Genomic DNA, 12,662 nt, shown 5'->3' with positions numbered 1-12,662 from the left:
CTGTGCACGTCCAGTGTCCTGGTGTGCCTACACCCCTCTCTGCTGGGGGAGGCTTGATGGAAGCCATCCTCCTGCTCTGGTCCGGTGCCAGCACAGGCGGTGAGCAGCATGGAGGAGCCCTGTTCCTTTGAGCGCTTTGTCAGGCTCAGGGGGGGTTGCCAGGGATAGCAGGGGGCTGTTGAACTGCTGTTGCTGGGATGTGTTCCTCAGCGTGTTGGTGAGGGTTTCAGGCAGGGCAGGGGACCCCGGAGAAGCCTGTTCCTTCTCCTGTTGGTTGTGGGGTATTATTTTTAGCTGAAGGATGTTTTGGAAAAATACGGATTTGGTTTCCGTTCTCATTCTTGTTCTGAATGTGGAAATCAGCTAGAGAGGAATCCCGCCTGTGAGCTGGGAGCCCAGTGTCACGCCATGAGACATGAGTTGGTGTCAGCAACTTCTTTACAGCTGGGCTTTGTGCAGGTTGGTGGTAGCCCAGGCTGTTGGCTGCACGGGGGAAACACTGCCGTTCCCAGCCTGCGCTCCGGCAGGCATCCTGCTCCGCTCCCGCTGGGATGTGGGTGCCACCATCTCCTTGAGAGCTGCCAATGTTGGGAAGTGTCCATGTTGGTGCATCTCCTGGCCACTCCCAGCCAGGGGTCCTATTCCCTGAGAAGTCCCCACTGGAGCCGGCTGCTCTGGGTTGGGCTGCGGAGTGAGGAGGCTTGTGCAATGGCAAGCCTGCCCCATTTGTCTGCCTCTGGCTGACCTTCTGCAGCTGGGGGAGGATCAGGGAGGACATTGCACAAGACTTTTCAGGTGTTCCCCAAAATGTACCCTGTCAGACAAACTTTGCACCTCTTTCCATCCACCACATTGTAATTTTTTTGAAGCAAGGATGAGAGGAATGGGTCAAATAAGGCTTTGACTGATCAAAGTGCTTCAAAAACCTCTGGCCCTCTGAGACAGTGTTTGTAATTAATTCTAAAAAAAAAAAAAAAAGTTTCCTTCTTTTTTGTTGTTTTTCCTGTCCTCAGAAACAGCAGCAGAAGCCTCAATATCCCTTTTGGGACAAAGATCAACTTTCAGAGTGTGACCCACAACAAACTTTTTCCAATAGCTTCCTCATCTAAGCCTAAAATTAAAATAAGCAATGTTCCATTTGTGTCCAGATGAAAGCCTTGCAGAAGAGGAAGAGAAGTGCAGTCTGCCAAGACAAGTGAGTTAGAAAGAGAAAAATAAAATAAAGAATAAGAGGAACTTCTTGGCAAAGCAAAATTGTCCACCAGCCTCGGTTAAATCTCTCCCTTCCAAGGGCAGTTCTCACTTTATGTGCAGCATCCCACTGTTGAAGGAAGCCATCATTCAAAGACCTAGCAAAAGGCAAAATTTGAGCAGTGAGGAGGTTGCTTAAACATTCAGAAGTTACTCTGGTTGTTTCAATCGCTTGAGTATTTAGAAAAGAGCTAAATAACCTTTTTTGCCAATCAGAACTTGAGCCTGCAGCCAACAATTTGGACTACCAGCCTTTGTGCAACAGGAAGTCCTTCCACTAGTATGACAAACTTGTCACTGAGGGACTGGGCTCTGGTAGAGTAAAATGCCATGCAACAAAAGTAGGATTCTTGTTTGAGGACTGAGTGCCTCAAAGCAAACTGGCAGTGAAGTCCAAGCACAGCCCAGGCTGGTAGGTGGTTCTCCAGGTTTCTTTCAGCTTTAATTGCCAATGCAGAATCATAGAATCATATTATGGTTTGGGTTGGAAGGGACCTTGAAGACCATGTAGTTCCACCATGTAGTTCCAGACACCTACCACTAGGCTAGGTTTCTCAAAGCCCCATCCAGCCTGGTCTTGAACACCTCCAGGGATGGGGCATCCACAGCTTCTCTGGGCAACCTGTGCCAGTGTCTCACCACCCTCACAATCAAGAATTTCTTCCTCATAGCTAATCTAAATCTTCCCTCTTTCAGTTTAAAGCCACCACCCCTTGTCCTATCACTATGCTCCCTGATAATGGGTAACTTTATTCAACATTCTTCTCCACACCTTTCTGCCCGGCTGTTTTCCAAAGGCACCGACACACAGCCTGCTTTCCCCAGTCTCCTTTGAACAGCAGTAACAGAAGCAGGGCTTTTACCCTCTGTTTCTACTTGAAAAGAAGCTTAGAAGGTGTTTACAAAGCAGATCTAAGAAGACATCAGCATTTCCAAGGGAGACTGTGAGCCTGTTACTGCAGCAGACTTGTTGCAGAAGGGTGGAAGGTGTTACGCTGCAGCAGCCCCTGCTGCTGTAGTTACACTGCAGGGGCCTTTTGTTTCACAGGCAAAGTGAGAAGGAAGCACCGTTTTTTAATATGTTATTTCTACCCCCAAATTTTTTATTTTCCAGTTTCCCCAAAGTGCCCCAAAACCACCTATGGGCTTTCCATCGGCAGAGAGATGGCTGTGCACCATATTCGACCTGAAGGTAGTGATGGTGATGTAGAAGTGGGACTCCTGCCAGAAGAGTTGCTTGGGTTTCTGGAGATGGCTCTTCCATTTCAACACGTCTGGGGCTCATTAATGTTACTTGTATGTGTGTTTGAGAACCGAAGTCTCTTCTGCAAGATCTGCATTACCAATGTTAGAGAATCTCAGGCTTACTGTAGGTGTGCTCTGGCCAGGCCAGGAGATGTCGATACACTGAGCCGTGCCCTGCTTCTGGTTACAAAAAGCTTAAAGTAGATCTAGCTCTTCTGTACAGGGCAGAGCAATTTCTCTTTTACATTTTTCTGGAACATAGTGTTCCTTCTTGTGGTGGTTAGCTGGCTTACAGTCCAATGATAGGCCTTCATCCCTGAATGACTCAGTAATTTGGTATTTTTAGAACCATAAAGTAGACTTCTCCTAGCTAACTAAGGTGGATGTGAGCAGAGGCAGGTGATCTGGAGTGCTTGCGCTGGCCTCGCAGTGATCCTGCCTCGGGGAAGGCAGGGCTCACACCCGACCGTCCTGTCCTGACGCAGGTGAGCTCCCTGGTTCTGCAGAGCAGGAACTGCCCTTTCCCTCTTCGTGGTCCCATCCCAGGATTGGTTTTCAGTGCAGTCTCACTGCTGTGGTTAGAGGGAGAAATGTGTCACTCCTACATCTTCATCTCAGTATGAGAGAGATCTCAGTTTTCTCTGGGATGCTGTTGGTGAATAAGCATTCCTCAAGGAAATAACCAAGTGACCATTAGGAAACAGACACATTAGAGTTCTGTAGATAGTTGTGTATTGTCTTTCCTTTTTGACAGCTATGGAAACTTTCAGTCATGGGATTCTGTTGTCCTTTTATTATAAATAAGACCAGTAAACTTCCTCCATGCTTTGCCTGCAAATTTCCTTTTTTAGAATCATAAAATCCAGACCCAGACTCTGTGCTCTGCAGCATCTTAATTGTAAAGGCCATGAAATTATCTGTTGGCGCTCAAGAGTTGTTCTGCATTAAATATCTTGTGCCATCAAGAGATTTGCTTGTTAGGTTTACACTTTAATTTTCTTTAGTAACCAGAGGTTTCCTGGAAATGTCACATCTGGCAGTCATCTCAGCAGCACAGTGTATCTTCCTCACCATCTCTTCTAACATGCTGGTTAACTGATCCTGGAAGCCTCTGAGTCTGCACAGACTTGAAATGACCAGTGCTGTGGGTGTGTGTCTTACTTTTCCAAGAAAGGTGTTTCTTCATGGAGAAACCTCCTGGTTTTTATGTGTGGCAGACTCTTAGTCTCTGGCTTTGTGGCAGGTAGGAGCATAGGTACCTGTGAAATCCCTGCAATCATAGCAAGAGCAGGCTCTGGGACTGCGAGGCTGAAAATGGGAACTGCTTAAAAGATTTGCCAATTCTGCGCCTACTAAAGCAGTCCTACACAGCTGTCATGGCCGGTTATGAATGTTGTCATCAGTCATGAGGTGTTCATTTGTCAGTGGGACAGAACTTGTGTTTTGAATACTTTTGGCTCCTAATGAAAGCATGTGGACAGAGCGTGATCATAGTACACACCGGCGCCAGGGCAGGCAGAGCTGGAACAGAGAGCTGGAGCTGATCTCCAGTATGTGGCAAATTGTGGGACACTTTTGATTGCATGTTTATTATTCCCCATTTGAAAGGCTTGATTTCAATTGAGAGTCTGACTTGGAAAATTCCAGCTTGCTTAAAAGGGGTTCTCCATGCTTTCCAACACTCAGTTCCTTTCCTGGGGTCTCAGATCATGAAATGCACTTGTGCAGCCTGGAAGTGGGGCTTTGATGTTGTAAAGTAGATAGATTACATAGTTTGGGTCTTAGTTGTTTGGATCTCTTCTTCCATCCTTCCCCCTGCTGCTGCGCACCCCCAAGAAAAACCAGATAGTGCTTTGAAACAGAAACTGAAACATCTTGTTCTTGTCAACCCTGATCACATTAAAAGAAAGCTGTCTTGTGTAATGTGCATATGGCAGGGCTGGCTGTTACTTCTCAGCTGAGTGTCAAGACACATCGAACAACACATGCGTTGCAAATTAATACTGACTGTCCTTAATTTTCAGCCTTGTGTAATGGAGTTCTGGAAATAAGCACTTCTGGGGTTGATGTTGGGTGAATGAATTTCTAACAAACTATAGTTTTGTACTGACTTGGTTTCTGTGAAGAAAACAATACCTGCACCATAGAATGTAGAATATTATACAAATCATTTATAGTGACTAACTCGGAATAGCAATATAAGCAGATTGATGGTGCAGTTAATTTCCACCAGTTGTGTTGATGGGGTGCAGGTTTGCTTTAGGAAGGCTGGTTGGCTTTCTAGAGACTTTGAGAAGGTCAAAGCCCAATACTCCAAGGAACATCGCGCACCTGTTCTCTACATGGGTGGCCTTCATTTTAATCCCTAGTCACTGTTCCTAGTTCCATGGCTTTAAGCTGTTAAACACATCCTGCCTTTGAACAAAATCTTAAATTCATTATTTCTAGAGGGGAAATCTCTTTAGGTTGAAGTCAAAAATTGCCATTTAGTTCTTCCAAAGTCAAGGGTTGTTTTCTGTGCTTTACAAAATATTTCTTGGGAGTTGAATGCAAAATATTTTAAAATATATTGAGTGGGATCTTCGGATGGGCGGTGTGACCCGGCTGCTCAGGCTTGCAGTTTAGTGCTGTAACTTTATCACATGGAAGAAAATGAAGATAACTGTTTGCCTTTAATAGTGAGTGCAGAACATGATTTTGTATGTGTGTTTAATGTATTGAGGTAAAGGAGGAAAAGCTTAAAAACAACCCTCAAAATGTGCCTTTTCATGTTAAATGGGTTCATCATTTAACCACCCTGTTTTCAGTCTGGTTAGTGACATCTCCTTTCTCCCTCTCGCTTCCCTTTTATCTATTGTGTTATTTTTCCACTTTGTTTATTGTTTGGGGCTTCTGATGGCTATCACTGTACTCGAAACAATACAAACTAAACAAAACATGTATTATCAAGTTTGTTACTTAATTTGAATGGAATCTTTCACCTGTATAGTTCTAGCAGCCTATTGGTTAACCAGAAGTGTATGTTTAATATGCTCACACACTCTTTTTGTCCAAAATCTACTCTCTTGATTATTTAAAACTTTATCATATTCTTATAGAAACATAAAATGGCTGAACTGACTCAAACCAATGCATTCATTAACTCAGAAATTTGTTTTTTTTAATGCTAGTTAGGAGTCATTACTTAGGAAGAATATACTAAAAAGCAAGGTGGATAGACTGGTGCCCACTCTGGTGGTGCTCTCGCTGTAAAGTACTCACTGGTCTATAAGCATCTCGAGCTCCAGGCTGTGCATGGAACCAGAATGTTTTATCACCCTGATATGTTCAGGATCTTGTTTATATATATTTTTTTTGCAAAGCTTGTTCCCTTCTTCAACAGGAAAGGGGAAGACACAAAATGAAACTTGTAAGCCCCTGTGAACGAGCCAATGCTAATATGTGTACCTTAAAAATGGCTTATAATGGAAATAGCTACCAAGACTTGAGTTGAAGGTAGAATTTTAATTTAAAGCAATACACAATGCAGACATAAACCCAAGTTAAGAGGATGATCACTCCCGTTTAGCTGACCTAGGGAAGGATATACCTGGTGTCTAGGAGCAGCTGTGTCTCTCTGCGGATGGACTGGAGGGCTTCTGGTCCACTGGCACAGCCTTGGTGCTGCTCTTCTGCAGAGAAGCTTCAGCGAACCAGGGCTGCCGCAGAGTTTTTGAGCAACAGAAGCAGAACACCACTTGCCAAGGGACCAAAAGTGAAGTGCCACTGGTCTTCCTCTCTAAAGATCACGAGTAGCCAGCGTATAGTGGAAAAGGAAGTAAATTCTAAGCAGTCAAAGTCATCTCAATCACCAGTTGAAGTGCTGAAATGTGTGGATGCTGTGGGGTTTCTCCCTGAAAAGTTGTGTGGGTCTCATGATGCAGTGGACAGTTCAAGCTTCATAACCGTGGGTATGAAATTGTTTTAAAAATCATAATATGCTGAAAGGTAACAGGATCTAAGGGTGCGTAACTTTGGGAATGACTTTTTCATACTTAATATTTTGAAATTATGCCATTGTAGCCATGCCTAGTGACATGGCTGTACATTTGGGGTTAAAATGCCATTCTTGGTTAAAACTTTTTATAATTGTTATACTAGAACTAAGTATGTCAGTCACAATGGTGCCTCCAGTAAAACGTTGAAGTGTGCAGTTCTCCATGAGTATGTGAAGTCCCAAAAGAAGGAGAAATGCAATGTTTTCAAGTGTAAGCTGTTGTTCTGTGATAGACTAAATGTTGCAGCACAGATGATTTTTTGCGTGCTTCAGAGAGAAGCAAGCAGTTGTCCGGGGCAGAGGATTAAAAGCTTAAAGGGTGGGTAGGATGTCTCAGCCCTGTGTACACTTTCACCCCATTGGAATGACTCTAGACAGCAGGGCAGACTGAAGGGTTGCTTTGTTATGTAAACATGGACATTTTTCCAGAAGTCCAGCCAAATTTAATATTTAAGGATCTAAAGATACAGCTGCTATTTCCAAAGGGTTAGAAAGCAAGCAACGAGCATGACTGCCAGAAGACTCCCACTGTATATCATATACTTTTGGTGGCTTAACAACAGATAATGTGTTTTACCTTTAGCCATACAAGTCTTTTTCTTCCCCTAAAATCCAAAACTCATTTCCTGTCATCAAGCTGTTGTTCTATTAAGAAAATAATTTGAACTTTTTGTCCGAGCTCACTGCCTATGAAAGCAAGCCTTTGTTATGGTCCTGCTGATGGGCTTCTGTATCAGATCCAGAGAATACAGATCCATAGACAGAGATGGGAGAAAACTGGTGGTGTATCAGAGCATATCTAGTGACTGAAAGAGGTAGTGGTGGTGATTTGAGTCTTTGTATGTCTGATCACAGAAGTGCAAGTTGGGATGGCAGCTCTAAAGCCTTTGATAACAGGTATGGGGCTGATGGGTTCAGACTTGAATTTTTCTAATTGAAGGATCTTATGCCACCAAACCATTGCCCTATATAAGCAGTATTTCTGACTACTAACCTCTTGTAGGTCTGTGCCCCATCATCAGAACCTTCTAAGGAAGTAGTCGGTGCTTCTAACCCTACTAAATATGAAAATGCATAGATTGTATTGTATCTGTGGCCAAGCTCCGTGAGCAGGATGAACAAGATAAATATTTTTGTAGCATAATCCTGCTAGAAGGCATGCTAATTACAAAAGTATTGAAGGACTCCGGGATTTTGTTTTTTACCCTATCAAAGCCGCCAGCAAAAATACCTTCTGCCTAGTTTTGTTTTGCTGATGGGTAGATGTCTATGCGTCATTGTTGAATGGCCTTCAGAGGCCTTATAAGGGTCTGTCTGAAATTTAGTCATCAGGTTTTTGGCCACATCCGGATGACACCAGTGTCACTCACGATGCAAACACTTTGCTTTACAGGGTGGCAATGAGGTCCAGTGGGGAGAGCTGAGGGATGGGGCTGATGCACATTTGAATAAGCCCGGTCACGGTTATGCAATTACAGTTGCTTAATTCATGAGATTCTGGTGTGCATCAAGACAAAAATACATTTTTAGAACTTTTGAGGTTTTAGTTTCCTTTTTTTAAGATGCCTAAGAAGCTGCACTGGTGGAAAGCCACAGTTATTGGCTAGAGACAGTTATTGGCTAGCCACGGTTATTGCTAGAGAAACCTTGAAAGTCAATGGCATAATATATGTAGTGACAAAAATCTTGCACAGGTGGTGGTCTGAAGCTGTCTCTAAGTAAGTGTTCAAATATAATTTCTTCCACAATAACCCCATGGCATGGGGAGTTCTGGCTGGGCTACTCAATTGCAATGTAATGCAAGGCTTCCTAGGTGAAAAAAAATCACATATGTTCACAAATTGTGTGCTCCTTGCATTCTTGGATCTGATCTGTTACTGTGCCTCCACCATGTTTCATGTATAGTGTCCTATAAAAAATGGGAGTCTCAGACTGCAAAACCTAAATTTACACATGCTTTTGTCCTGATTGGTTCTCTGAAATGACAGCAATAGGTCAGGGCCTGAGACTTTTTCTGCAAAGTTTCTTGTATCTTTGTCTTTCAAGAAGAACATTTAAGGAGAAAAATTCCATGTCAAATCTGTAAAATCCAGACAAATTAAATATAGTTCTCTGGTATTAGTGGACTAGGACATTGTTTTGTAATGCATTTTTAGCCCTGGGAAAATACTTCACAAACAGCATCTTCAAAGAATTGTTGTATATGTAAGTGTGTGTGTAAACCAGTGATAAAGGATTATCACAGATACATCCTGTCAAGATAAAGTAAACGTATTTTGGGGGTGATTTTGCAATGAAGTGTTATACGCATCCGAGCTGTCAGGCTTCAGAGCAGAGACTTGTCCTGGCTGGCCTCTGTGCTGGGAGAGCACGGCTGCATCTTCCCTTCCCAGTGTGGGATTTCATTTGGATGCCCCACTGATCCCTTATTGGGACCATGCTTTCCAGAAGCTACTGGTTGTTTTTCTCCCTGGTCCCCTGGAAAAGGGTATCTTCAGGTCATTCTTCGAAGGGCATCACCTCGGGTGTAGTTGCTTTGGGTAGTGTTGTAATATTTGGGTAATACGCTTTTTGGTATAAAATTCTTACTAGGGAAGAGCAGTACTGTTGCTCCTAGGAGGAAATCCAAAGTAAATGCAGCCTTTAGTTAAAAAAGAAGTGGGTAGTGACAAAGTGTAGTATGTGTGCATGTGCATCCTGTAAGGAGAGCAGGCAGCATGCTGGAAGAGATGTAGGTGGCCATCTGGTCATGTTTTCAGCCATCACTGTGCTTCACCATTTGGTGTGCAGGCTCCACCATTGTGTGAGGGGAGAATCCTGAATCCTATATGCCTGGTCTGCAGTCTCCTCACTTGTACTTTGCGTCCCTGCTTGGGGACAAACAGGGATGCTTCCAATGAAGTAGCACTTTGGGCTTTGCTGGAGTTGAGTAGGAATTCCACCATCCACCTGGAATAAGGTTACAATTCTGAGAGGGGTTGAAGTTTTCTTGCTCTGTATATATATGATGAATCCTACAGGGTACATACATTATATATAGAAATACTCTGTTATACTATATATTTAAAATATTGTCTAGTAGTCAAGATATTTGAATTTAATCTTAGGAGGTATGTGCTGGTTCTATGATTTGCTTCTGCTAGGAGTCAGCTCAGCAAAGCCTGTGGGGCACAGTTCTTGTTGTCTGTGGTAAGGAGGAGCTGGAGCACTGCTGAGAATGGAAGAACCTGGATGAAGCCAGGCATCAGGGAGCCTGGTGGAAACCCATAGCCTGGCTGTGGTCGAGCAGCCTTAAGACTAGCTGGCTCATGAGCATCAGTTCCAATGGTGCGAGTGGTGATGGTTTCTGAGCAGCAGTGGGCAATGAAGGTGGGAAGAGCCGTCTTCATCTTTAGCACAGTTATTCTGCAAATAGCCTCTCCACTAGTGATGGGCTCGACTGTAGTTCCATCTGGTAAGGGATGGAATCGTTCACAGTTTGCCTGCAGAGTCTAGCATCTCTCTCTAAGCAGATGTAAAACTTGTTGTCGTGGGTCTCTGTGCCTTCTTGCAAGGCAAAAGATGTTTTTGGGTTAATGAAGATAGGCTTTATAGTACACAGAAAAAGTCAGCGGAAAAGGTTAGTACTGGAGAAGGCTATAGGAAAGTAAAAATACGATGTTACCCATCAGTCTTGCATGCTGAGCCCATGGAGCACATGAGGGAACGTGCAGCAGCATGAGCCACCTCCGTTAGCCTGGCAGTGGGGTGATGTGCTTGTGGAGGGGATGGCACAGAGTGTGATGGGAAAAAGTTGCAGCCACATAAATGAATGATCTTGTTATTGGAAGGTTTTGTGTAGTGGTCTCCCTTAGTGGAAGCGATGAGCTGTACGTGCTCATTCCTGTGGGTGTTGCAAAGGGGAATAGCTGCAAAGTAGAGAGTGGGGGTGGTGGTGTGTGTGTATGAATTTAACACAGTAATTATTGAGTGCAGTTTAACAAGCCATAAACCCTTCTGTGATTTACTTGCATCGTAAAAGGGAGACCAGAAGCACTCAGTCTTGGTTTTCTTTAACCATATAAGACCTAGTAAGAGAGTCTTTGGTTATTAGTGTCTGTGTGTACATAAATGATCTTCCAGTCCTAAATATTACTATTTCACAAAACCAACCCAGTATGCTATTCCATGTAATGTGGTGCCTGCAAGAATTTAAACTATGCAACCTAGTCCCCCAAATGGTTTTCTTAATATGGTTTTGTGTGTGCATAGACCCCTAAGAGTATAAAATGTCAAATTTGATCCCAGAACTAGCCTTTGAGGTTGTACGTGAACACAGTTTTCTACAGAGCTGATTGGAAAACAGGGTTTATTCTGTGGTCTTTGAGCTATTTAAAATGTTTTTATTTAAAGTAGAATGAATGTCCAAAATATCCTGTCTTCCTTTCCAGAAATAATCTTCCTTGAACAATGTAAGTAGTTTTATATTACTTGCATTAATCCAAATATTAGAATACTTATGCTTCAACTTTTTCATTATGCATAAAAGAGAATCTAAAACTAAATTAGCAGTGTTTAAAAAAAAAAAAGGAAACCCTTGCTTCAGTAGAAAACTTCATCAAAGGTGTTCTCATGCAGTATTTTATCTTGTTATTTGAATGCTGCATTTTCAGGATTTTCTTGTCAAACCATTTTTTTCTATAGTAAAAGGAAAGTCCTTATATGAATAAGGCACTTGATGACGGACTATTGCCATCTTCTGTTTGTTCAATTGCACTACATTGCATAACATATGCATAAAAATTAATTGCTCAAAACACGCATCAGCTCCTTAAAATCTACGTTTTTAAAGTTGTCTGTTTATTTTTTGTATGAGCAGCTTTTACTCTAAACAAATGTGATTTAATCTATGGTGAAGTACAGGACAAAATGATTCATGTAAACATTGTTCCCTTCACAGGATTAAATACAAACACATCTTTGTAGCCTTGAGTGGCCAAATATATCTCCCATGCCGATTTCTGCAGGCGCACTGAGGATGTTTGGGTGGCTGCAGAGCAAGGGAGGAGGTGTTGGTCTAAGGCCACCCGTGCTCTGTGTGCTGGGTTAGTCGTGTACCCGGGCTGTTTCTTGAACCCCTCTGAATTTTGGGTGGTCTCCGCTGGCTGAAGGTGACTGAATTCATGCTCCTGGGGGATGGATGGTTTCCTGCCCCCCTGCAAACCCTTCTCCCAGCCCTTGGGGAGCTCCTCGTCTGGGCTCCGGTTGAGCTGCTCCAAGGTCCCCGAGAAGCACAGAGGCACCTGGGGCATGCTCAGTGGGAGATAGATGCCATCAAAGGAGGAGAAACTTGTCCTTCTGCCACTGCCTTACCCTGAAAGGTCCCCACACCCCACCTCCCAGGGCGGTGGAGCTGCTGGAGCAGCCTTGGACCCCGTTGTGGTCTTCACCTCACTGTTGGTGTGGGTGCCCTGGCCAGCTTGGCTGCCTGTCCCGCTCTGTCAGGATGAGCTGGTGCAAAATCAGCTCGGGAATTTTTGTGCATGTGCTTGTGACAAGTGGTTTTGGTTTCTTCTGCCCTTGTTATAAACAAATCTGAAGTGCTGTAGACAGCTTGCATGGTGCGAAGCCTGCCAAAATCTCATTGAAACAGGGTGTCCCAGTCAATGTTAGCTCTCCAGGACTTGGTTTCTTCTTTTAGATAATGTAGTTGTTAGTCAACACTTTCTCACGCAGCAGCTGCTATGTTGGTTTTTTATTATTTCTTTCTTCTTCCCTTGATTTCGGATGCTCTCCTTTAGTATTTCCTCTGCTCTCGTTGTGTGTACCACAGTGCACAATAATACCCTGAAGGTGTTGCCTGAGCTACTCTCCAAAAAGGATTTCACCTGTTTATCACACACAGTCATTGTGTCCAAGAGTTGAAAGCAGCTGAATTTGTAAAAAATTTTGAACAAAAAATTCCTAATGCTTTAAATCTCATTTCTGTTTTATTAAGCAGGCACAGAAAATGCTGGGAAGCAGTATTTTCAGCTTGATGTTGATGGCTCAGTCTTGTCACATGTGGGATGTTTTTTTGTTGTGTCTTCACTTAGAATGAGATTAATCGGAAGTAAAAGCTGTTTTAACAGTCTTTGGTGGTTTTTATGTT

At 43.4% G+C, this 12,662-nt stretch overlaps 1 protein-coding gene across 1 annotated transcript in view; it reads left to right on the top strand.

Annotated features, from left to right (window-relative positions):
• Positions 1–12,662, top strand: part of MED12L (mediator complex subunit 12 like) — a 151,588-nt gene that overhangs the window by 60,147 nt on the left and 78,779 nt on the right. The window lies entirely within an intron of this gene.

This window comes from Calidris pugnax, unplaced genomic scaffold (assembly GCF_001431845.1).
Source record: "Calidris pugnax isolate Ruff unplaced genomic scaffold, ASM143184v1 scaffold111, whole genome shotgun sequence".
Lineage (NCBI taxonomy): Eukaryota > Metazoa > Chordata > Aves > Charadriiformes > Scolopacidae > Calidris > Calidris pugnax.
Note: the sequence above shows the minus strand (reverse complement) of the source record. Positions and strands in the feature narration are given on the sequence as shown.